At 42.0% G+C, this 11,121-nt stretch overlaps 1 protein-coding gene across 4 annotated transcripts in view; it reads left to right on the top strand.

Moving 5' to 3' along the window:
- The window catches only part of LOC147022955 (uncharacterized), an 84,573-nt gene extending 77,921 nt beyond the window's left edge, over positions 1 to 6,652 (top strand). For all 4 annotated transcript variants that reach the window (XR_015059967.1, XR_015059965.1, XR_015059966.1 and 1 more), the window contains one exon: positions 6,535 to 6,652. The gene's annotated coding sequence lies outside the window, so the exon portion shown is untranslated. The remainder of the gene's footprint in view (positions 1 to 6,534) is intronic.
- The last annotated feature ends 4,469 nt before the right edge of the window (positions 6,653 to 11,121 follow it).

Raw genomic sequence — 11,121 nt, 5'->3', positions numbered from 1 at the left:
TACATGTGTCCGTGGGCCCGTCTAATAAGTAGGAACTGCTGTTAAGTGCAAGTGTCTGTACATAATAAGTAGACGGTTGTAGTTCTTTTGTCGTGCTTTTGTTGCTTGTATAATTGCATATGTGCTTTATTATAATAAATGTCCTTGTGTGAATGTAAACCTGTTTGTTGCGTCCATTCCCTCATTGAACTGCCCCATCTTGCACTCGGAATATAGTTGGTTTTTAAATAGCCGATAAATAGAATTGGGTCCGGTGAGGTCTGGCGATAATACCCGCTCGGTTATCCCAGAACGGAACGGACCGCTTTAGTGGTTCGTGTCCAAGCAGGCCTTCGTCGAGGTACAGTCCCTCGGTAGGTTACCCGCACGGGTACTTAGGTGTATCGATACTCGGCGATTGACCCTATTTCACGCGGATAGAATACGGACTGGGCGTGGTGGGATTAAAAACCCACCCGTGACTGGTTTCTGGCGTTGTTCCAGAAAGTCACGACTGGATTGTCCATTCGATGGGCGAAGCGACCGCTATTGGTTAGACACGGTCGTTCGCATGCCGACGGGCAGAATTCTACAACAATATATTGGGTGATCACGAGACTTCCGTTATTCTCAGGTTTTCCATCTGTCTGTTTGTATGTAATGGACAGCTCTGGCGTCAGGAAGGAGTCAAACGCCAGAAAGCCAGAGGAGTCAAACGATTTTGATGAAATTTGACTGGTATGTTCATACCAGGATCTAGTTGTATGCTTTAGAGCACCGTTGCTCTGGACACCACCGTTGCCGAGCAACAGGACTTTGAAATTTTTGAAAAAATCCGAAAAATATATTTTTTTCAAAAATCGGTTTCCAGGCTTTTATGCACACTATAATCACACTCTTTATCAAAAATTTTCAGCCCGATCCGTCAAAAACTGTATGACTAGTATGCAATTATATAGCGACCACCCATGTCACCCACCGGCTTGTGTGTATGTATATATATATATATATATATATATATATATATATATATATATACATATATATATATATATATATATATATATATATATATATATATATATATACATATATATATATATATATATATATATATATATATATATATTGCATTGAGTCTGAAGTAGGGGTGGTAGCTTATCAAAGATTTTATTTTTGTACACGAAACAAAGAGATGATATAGGTTTTTGGAGCAATGCCATGTGTATGCCGGAATGTGTAAACGTGAGCTCACTCTTCACCTTGGTCTTGCTGGCCTGTCATGTTAGGATCTTGTGAGTGACTTTCCAGCCTTTAACCACCATACCAATTTGTAGCAATATTGATTTGGTCCTTGGGAACATATTAATCACGTGACTGCCCAAGCGACAAAAAAGCTACAGTGGACTGAGACCTCACATTTAAAGGACAGCTTAAGCTGTTTGAAGGGCACCCTTGTATCCGCAATGCATCTCAGATAAATATTAAACATGTTTTTAATAACACAAGTGACGATCCATAAATGAAAGCAAGAAAGAGCCATTTAACTCTCAAAGTCAGTAAACAAGACTAACATCGAAATGGATGAAATCATGCAACAGGACAGATGTGGCAAGCAAGGAGAAGCCAATGTTTCGGGTGTTTCAGCGTTAACACTGCAACATCAGCTTCTCCTTGCTTCCCATGGTCGTTATAACATGCACCTCAATCAATGTTCTGTTCATTCCATCCATCATTATACATGTCTGTCAATGCAGATAGACACTAGACCACATGAGCAAGGCGATGTCTTCATTCTAACTTACAAAACATCACGACTACATCTCCAAGTCAGCATCAAGCTAATGTTCACATTTATATCCCATTTGCACAGGACCCTATTTTGATCTGAGTGGCGTTAACAATGTGTGTGTGTGTGTGTGTGTGTGTGTGTGTGTGTGTGTGTGTGTGTGTGTGTGTGTGTGTGTGTGTGTGTGTGTGTGTGTGTGTGTGTGTGAACCAAGATACCAGTTTTGTTGGATGTTTCTGTCACCAATGTAAACTAGAGAGTTCATTTGAACACCTTACCCTGTGCAGTGTTCAAGTACTGTATACAGTTCAATTGAAATAAAATAATAATTTTAAAGGTCGTATTAGAAAAATTCCAGAAGTTTAGTTCTGTTGATGCAGTGTCTTGTACGCCACCTAATTTAACACCCGCTGTCCAGGCGATCTTGTTCCAAGCATGGAACACATTCTTCTGACGCTTACCTTTATTTGGGTGGTGTATAGGCAAGTGACAGTTCTGTATAGGAAAAATAAATAACCTGGGTTACATGCATGAAGCAAAACCATACCGACTGCTTATAATTATTCAAAACACCTCATTGTACTGTAAATGGTGGAGACTTGTAATACCCTCCCCCCACCCCCACCTAGAGGCAGCACAACATGATACACATTTACATGGAGAATTTGTGTACCCCCTTCATCCCCCCAACCCCCCAACCTCCCCAATACCACCAGCAAAGATAAAAAAAAAACACCTCTGTACATTAATTGGGTTCATGCTGATCCTATGTTGCAAGTCTGGATGGAATTGGGTCAGCACTATAGCAGGAGTAGCGTGACAAACAAACGAACACACACACACACACACACACACACACACACACACACACACACACACACACACACACACACACACACACACACACACACCGGTCTGTGACTTATAGTAAGGATGTCCAAGTACTGCTAAACGGAAGGGTTTTGAAAGTGGCAAAATGGCGATTTGTGTTCAATGTTGTTCAAGTGTATAATTCAATTGAAGTGAAAGGGTCTTTGAAGGTCAGAAAAATCCCAGAAGTTTACCACGTTGTTGACAGTGTTTATGACACCACCTTATTTAACACGTCACATTTGTTCTTCGTGTCTGTTTGTGTCCTTTATGACATCCGTAAAGAAACAGTGAGTTTCCTATTTGAAATGATTTTCAATTTTGTTTAACTGCCGGACAGAGTAAAAATATTATTTCACTTTTCTCTGCGCATGTGTAGGTGGGACAAATTCAGAGGAAAAGTACTGTTAAACTATAGGTTTGTCTTCTGATTACTCTCTGAGTGAGAGTCCTCTGCCTGTCTACCATCTTAACTCTCCTCTTCTTTACTCTCAAGCCTTGGCCCCTGGTCCTCACTGTCTACTCTGCTGAATAATTAATTAATCTGCACTTATTTTATCTCTACCTTTCATTATCTTAAACATCTCTATCATATCTCCTCGTCACCACCTCCTTTCTATTGAAGAAGCCTTGTCTCCTTCAGCCGCTCCTCCCAGCTGAGTCTCGCTTGGCTCGGAATCAATCTCGTAGCCCTGCGCTGAACCCTCTCTATGGCAACTATGTCCTTCCTGAATTGTGGTGACCAAAACTGCACACAATATTCTAGATGTGGCCCTCACTAAATCCCTGTACAATGTGAACACCACCCCTTTCGATGTATAAATGACACCCCTCCGAATACAACCTGAAACCCTATTTGCTTTACCTATAGCTCCCTGACACTGTACTGTCTGCTAATTCTCAGTATGTCTACCCCTGTCGGATGGTACATACATATACATGAGGGTTAACTTTTGAACAAGAATTGTTCACTTTAAACATTTGGTTCAACTCCTCCTTTGGAGCTATTTTAAAATGCAGTTCCCTTTTAAAATTGGTTACCTGTCCTGATAACCTCTTGTTTTGCCCACGACTGTGCACTACACATTGAAAACCTTATTTGTCGATTTTGATCCGAATCGAAGGTAAACTCAAGGCTAACCTTGCAGATTGAATTGTCTTTTGGAAATACAATTATTATTATGATTATTATTTGGAATATGCAGCCCAAGGCTGCTGGTTGCATCATTGCTGCAGTGCCCCCTGTTTCCAGTAAGCTGGTACTAATTTTTCCGACCTCGGATGGATGACAGGCTGAGTCAACCCACCTGGTGTTACGTAAAGGGGGCTCAAACTCAAGACCCTTAGACCTTCAACCAGCCAACTTAACCGTTCAGCCAAGACGAGGTTGGTAAATACAAACGAACAAATGGACCCATCTTGTATAAGCCAAGTCCATCATGGACCTCCCGGAAAGCCTAAAGATGGAAGGGGAAACTGCAGAGGCCTCGGGGGTTATCTGCCATGTTCACCACAAACGATGCGGCAATCACGGAAACTTACTTGTGATGCAAGGAACAAACAGAAGCCTCGTGGGGAGATGATTGATTATCACATTATAAAGTCGTCTGTTCATTCGTATCATGGTGTTGGCGCAGTGGTTAGGGCAGCGGCTTGGGATCCAAAAGGTCCTGAGTTCAAGCCCCGTTGGGCCACTGAATTAATACACCAGGGGGTTGACTCAGCCTGTCATCCTTCCGAGGTCGGCAAAATGAGTACCATTATACTGGGCCGGTGTATACCCCGGTTAAAATAGGTGTACCATATCCCTGTGTCAGAGGCGACCAGGGTTGCGTCAGGAAGGGCATCCGGCGTAAAACATGTGCCAAATCACGATGCGGATCATACGGATGATCCGCTGTGGCGACCCCGAACGGGAGCAGCCGAAAGAAGAAGAAGAAGAAAGTCGTCTGTTCATTCCATTCAGACACCTGTGAATCATTCCAAAAAGGGCCATCATTCGAGTATCAAGTGATTCATCTATAGTAATAAAACAAAATGTGCAATGTCTGGTATTGTGGCCCGTGGTGACATGAAGGCCAAAGATAAGGTGGAGATTTTAATCTCGTGACTCACGCTGTGCATGGACTGGCAGAGACACATTCTCCCCTCTGATCTGTCTCGACCTGGGTTCGAATCCCGACTCAACTGTAAACTGTCGTCCTGGTGTTTCACAGGCTGGGCGATTCATCAATGTGTGTGTGACGTCATTCGGATGATGGACGTCAAGCCGGGGGGTCCCATCTGCCGGTATCAGTTGGTAGACGTTAAAGATCCCACGATGTCCTTCGTGAAGAGTAGGCGAGCTATCGCCGGCACCATGAACAATTTCGAAATTCCTGACCCAACCTACAGATGGCATTGCATCAGTGGCATCAGGCATGGCCGTGGGCTCAGCAAATGATGCTTTCCTGCAGACATATGTGCTGCATACAACAAAAGAAGAAGTAGAGATGGTAAAGTGTATAAAATTAATAAAGCAACGTTTGTGGAGGTCGTGGAGATGGTAAAATAATAATTAAACTTGAGGAGGAGCACTCGGGAGAGTGCAAAACCTCCGCCACCGATACTGCTGGGTCACTCAAGTGAACCTTATATCTTATTTATTAAATATGATGTCAACAGTGCTGACAGAGTTATAGTTCTTTTCTCCAACTTTTTTTTGGGGGGGGGGGGTTGGAAATCACTTAAAACATGTAGAAATGCAAAAAAAAAGAAATCGAAATTTTGTTGAAAAAAAAGTTGCAAAAAATTTTTTTTCCTCTAACAAATTTTTTTTGGGGGGGGGGTTGGAAATCACTTAAAACATGTAAAAATACAAAAAAAAAATTTTTCTCTAAATTTTTTTTGGGGGGGTTGGAAATCAGTTAAAACATGAAGAAATGCAAAAAAAAAAAAATTTTTTTTTCTCTTTTTTTTGAGGGGGTTGGAAATCACTTAAAACATGTAGAAATACAAAAAAAATTTTGGGGGGGGGTAACAAATTTTTTTGGGGGGGGGGTTGGAAATCACTTAAAATATGTAGAAATGCAAAAGAAAAAATTTTTTTCTCTAAATTTTTTGGGAGGGGGTTGGAAATCACTTAAAACATGTAGAAATGCAAAAAAAGTCTAAATTTTTTTTTGGGGGGGGGGGTTGGAAATCACTTAAAACATAGAAATGCAAAAAAAAAGTCTAAATTTTTTTTTTTGGGGGGGGGTTGGAAATCACTTAAAACAGAAATGCAAAAAAAAATTTCTCTCACAATTTTTTTTTTTTGGGGGGGGGGGACCAAGTCCAAAATTTAATGGCATGATCCTTGGATCATACCTACCTACCCCCCCCCCCCAACAAGTTTCGTCGAAATCCGTCGAGGAGTTTTTCCGTATTACTGTTCACAAACAAACAAACAAACACACAAACAAACAAACAAACAAACAGAAAGGGGTGAAAACAGTAACCTCCATCCATCTTCGAAGATGGCGGAAGTTAAAAATAATTTTAAAACTACAACTACAATCGGTAGGGTTCATGAACCCAACCAGGCTGAACAGTTTACATTTTGTCTCCCACTGATCGGCCACATCTGAATCCGAACCTGAACCAAAATCGAATCGCCTTGTTCTTGTTACCGACCAAACTCAATCACCAAGTTTTGACATAATCCGTCCACAATTGTTTGAGATATCGTGCTTTACATCTTTTTTAACCCTATCTCTCAATGGTGAAGAATCACTTGATCAATTTGTTTGTTCCGATTCATGTTCAAAGTATAACATTCAATTTAGATTAAGTTGTTCCTCGATCATAAAATGGTGTTTGCGAATTGAGGGACCTGAACCAATTGCCTAACTCCGTTTTTTGCTTCACCTGTGCAGGGTAATCGGACTCGGTGATGTCGGTACACAAGGAAATCAGATGCAGGAGGAGGCCAACCAATCATGTCTGTGCCACATCAACACCAGATCAATTCAGATGAAAAATGCAAATTGTTTCTCAACATTTTTTTTGTAGTTTTTTTTCTTCCTTTCTTTCTGGTGTGGTGGGGGGGGGGGTCGGGGAGGGGGGTGAATGGGCGAAGGCAGTTCTTGGGTGAGAAACGCACATCAATCACACAACACCCCTTGATGAGACCTCCACAGATAACATTACAGACACATGCACACAATCACCCATCCATACTCAAGCTACCTAAAAGTCCTGCCAACATCCCTACACCCCTCTTTCTTTACTAATTCCAAATTAAACTTATCGACTGTTTCTGCTGCCACTACCTTTCCAGGGAGATCATTCCATGCATTAACTATTCTCTGAGTGAAAGTCCCCTACCTTGCTACCGTCTTAACTCTCAGGATATGACCCCTGGTCCTATCACTGTCTACTCTGTTGAATAATTCATCTGCACTTATTTTATCTCTACCTTTCATTATCTTAAACATCTCTATCATATCTCCTCGTAACCGCCTCCTTTCTAGTGCATAAAGCCCTGTCTCCTTCAGCCGCTTCTCCTAGTTAAGTCTAGCTATACCTGGAATCAATCTCGTCGCCCTGTGCTGAACCTTCTCTATGGCATCTATGTCCTTCCTGAATTGTGGTGACCAAAACTGCACACAATATTCTCGATGTGACCCTCACTAAATTTCTGTACAATGTTAACACCACCTCTTTTGATTTATAAATGATCCCCCTCCGAATACAACCTAAAACCCTCTTTGCTTTACCTATAGCTGCCTGGAACTGTGCTGCATGATTACCTCCCATATCTATTACCACCCTCAGATCCTTCTCCTGTGTGATACACTCCAAAATTACCCCTTGCATCCTGTAATCTCTATTTTCATTGTTCTTTTCCATCCCCAACACCTTACACTTGCTCAGGTTAAATTACATCTACCAATCTTTTTCCCAATCTATGCAAGGATCAATACTTTCCTGAATCTGATCACCTTCCCCTCTGCTGTCCACCTTACCTCCTGCTTTGTGTCATCTCCAAATTTGGAAAGCTTACTCTTCACCCGATTATCCAAATCATTGATGTAAATCATGGATCATCATGGTCTGAGTACTGATCCCTGAGGTACCCCGCTGCTTACATCCTCCCAGCAAAACATCCTCCCACTCACAGCCACTCTTTGCTTCCTATCACAAAGCCAGTTTGCAATCCAATTAGTTACCTGACCAGCCACTCCACAAGCCCTCACGTTGGCTAACAACCTCCAATATGGTACCTTATCAAATGCCTTCTTATAGTCTAGATATACTATCTTTACTGCCTTTCCCCCATCCACCAAATCAGACACTGCTTCATAGAACTCGAAAAGATTTATTCAGCAAGACCTACCTTTGGTAAACCCATGCCGACTACCTTTAATTGGTTTGTATTTATTTAAATGGTTCCTAACATGACTTTGATCAAGTGTTGGACACAGGTGATCGATATTGTAAACATGTACAAGATGTATAAAAGTACACTGATGTCGACTCATCCACTTTCCTTATATGTGTCATATGTACTTGAAGCAATATGTGATTGAAGCGATCACACACATATGTATGTGTGTGTATATATATATATATATATATATATATATATATATATATATATATATATATATATATATATATATATATATATATATATATATATATATATATATATATATATATATATATATATATATATCAGTGTGACCACTCCTTGGCTTTTTTCACAAGATCTTGGCTATTCGTTGTTCACCTTGGCGTCTTGGTTTTCTATAGGTTTTCTTGGCGTATAGGTTTTCTTGGCATATAGGTTTTCTGTTATCATTGCTTTTCCGAAACCTTGTGAATTCTTGGTTTTTTTCATTGGCTCACCTTGGCATTTATGAAATTGAGGAGTGGTCACACTGGTATATATATGATCTTAAGACCACTGTAAAAAAAAATTATATATATATATATATATATATATATATGTATCAACAACAAAAATGATGTCAGAGGCTTGCGACATGCGAATAACACTTGAAACCAGAATTGCACAAATACTGTGCAGTTTTTTCCCTCATGTTGTTGGTTTTTTTTCAAGTGTAAATGAATGACAAGACTATAATAAAGACAATGACTCAAAAATGGAAAATTACATCCCAAGTACTTGTACTAACTGTAAGTGATTTACTCTCTGGGGGTGCCTGTCTTATTTCGTATGCAGCACGTGGCTGCGAGTTGCATCATTTACCGGGGTGTGTGGCTGTGCCGCTGATGCAATGGCCCTTGTAGGTTCGAGCAGGAATTTTTAATTTGGTCAGGGTGCCCGCAATAGCTCACATATCCTTGGTGATGTTCACCGTGGGATCTTTAATGTCTTTGATCTAATGCCAGCAGATGGGATGCCCAGTCTGAGGTCCAACCGATGGACAGCACACACACACACACACACACACACACACACACACACACACACACACACACACACACACACACACACACACACACACACACACACACACACACACACACACACACACACACACACACACACACACACACCCATGCCTCGCCCTGCCTGCGAGACACCAGGATGACAGTTTAGAGCTGGATCAAGATTTGAACCCAGGCTAGATAGCTCAGAGCTCAGTATGCATACCTTAAGGTTATCTCTCCAGCTCTCGGGTGCCAATGGGATTCGGGTGTATTGGTTGGGGGAGGGGGAGTGAAATTTTTTTGGTAAGTTTGATGTGGTCTTTGCATCATTTGCAGACACATGCACACAACAGAATAGAGCAGAAGAATAACCCACTGAAAATAGGGTCGATAGTGTAAACATATCATTAAACAAACCCGTGATAAAGCTTATAGTATGTCCCCCTCTTTCCCATTGTGTTTATTGTGTAGGTGTCTCCCTCTCATGAAACTCCTCTTTCCACCAGGTGTGTTTTATCTTTCTGCAAGATCAAGGCTCATGGAAAAGCAAGGTGATAGATGGTATGAACTGACAGTATAGCACATTAAGAACAACCCCTGGAGACAAGGAAGTTAATGAACAAAGAGGAAAAGAAGAGAGAAAGGGGAGAAAGAAACACTGCAGCCTGCAAGTAAGAGGGTTTGGTTAAGAAAGGTTAATGGGGTTAAGAAGGATTGTGGTAAAATCTCGGCTGAACACACTCTTCAACTCTTATTCCTCACTTCTCTATTTTGTGGAACCAACTTCCACATTCTCTTCAATCTCATTGTTTTTCCTCAAATCTTAGAGCCAGCTGTTGTTCATCACCATTTCAGAACCTCCCCCCCCATCCAAAGCCATGATCTTTTCTACCCCCCACTCCCCCCCCGCCCCCTGGTTAAGCCTCCCATACCCTGCAGATAAGTCCACCTCTTTGCAATTTTCAGTTTTCCCTTCCTTACAACTCATGGCTATATCCACCTTGTCCTCCCCTGTGTCCTCTCCTTCCCCTCATTCTTCCCCACATCCCTTATTTCTCCATTTGTACCTCTATTTTGCTCCGCATCCCCGCTGTTGGTGTGTTTCCCTGTCTTTTTCCTATTCAGTTTGTTCTGTTATGTTATAGCTCCTCGACAAGGCTTGTCAATATATACAAAAAAGGAGAGAGTGGTTGGAAAGTGATTCATAACCGGGTCCAGGAGGGAGGATGTATTAGTTGCAGAAAACTGGGTTAAGAATTTACAAATTGAGTCTGACCCACAGAGCCACAGAAGTCCTTTTCTACAATCCATTGGCTGGTTGTTGCAGAATTGACACCCAGCCATTTAGATTGGTGGCAGTTGAAATTGCCACAGATGTGTAACAGAGTTGAAATGGGTGAGGGCTGCGGTGTGCAGATTGGGGTCTGCAGGGAATGCATTGGGGTCTGTGGGACACCAATTGGGGTATGAGGGGCATACGTTGGGTTCTGCGGGGCATGCGTTATGGGCTGCAGGGCAGGCGATGGTGGCTGCAGGGTATGCAGGGGCTGTGGGACATGCGTTGGAGGTTGTGGGGAATGTGTTAGTGGGGCATACGTTGGGGACTGTGCGGCATGCTATGTTGGCTGTGGGACACACATTGGGCCTTGGGAGCTGCGGGACATAATTTGGGCCTTATGAGCTGTGCGGTACATGTTGAAGGCTGCATGGCACATGTTAGGGACTGTGGGACACACAATGGGGGCAAAAGGTGCATGTTTGGGGCTGCAAGGCTGCGGGGTTTGTGGTGTAGGGCTATGATGCGTATGGTTGGGGATTGGGAGTGAATGTGAAAGGGTTGGTGGTTGCGTATTAGCATTCTTTGTAGACCTGGCTTCTTTTGTGGATCCTCAATTTTGTCAAATGGAGACATACATAGTGTTCATGTTGATAATCTGAGTTTTTGAAAGCATAAATAAAATAAGTACTATATAAGATCCATATGATGGGACTTGGTGAGTAGGCTTCCTTGTTTGATCGAAAAGGAACAGGAATCATGTAAAGAAGAAGAGTCCATGGCA

This window comes from Eptatretus burgeri, chromosome 7 (genome assembly GCF_056783735.1).
Source record: "Eptatretus burgeri isolate ZD-2024b chromosome 7, Ebu_testis_v1, whole genome shotgun sequence".
NCBI classification, from domain to species: Eukaryota; Metazoa; Chordata; class Myxini; order Myxiniformes; family Myxinidae; genus Eptatretus; species Eptatretus burgeri.
This window is presented reverse-complemented; position numbering and strand designations above follow the sequence as displayed.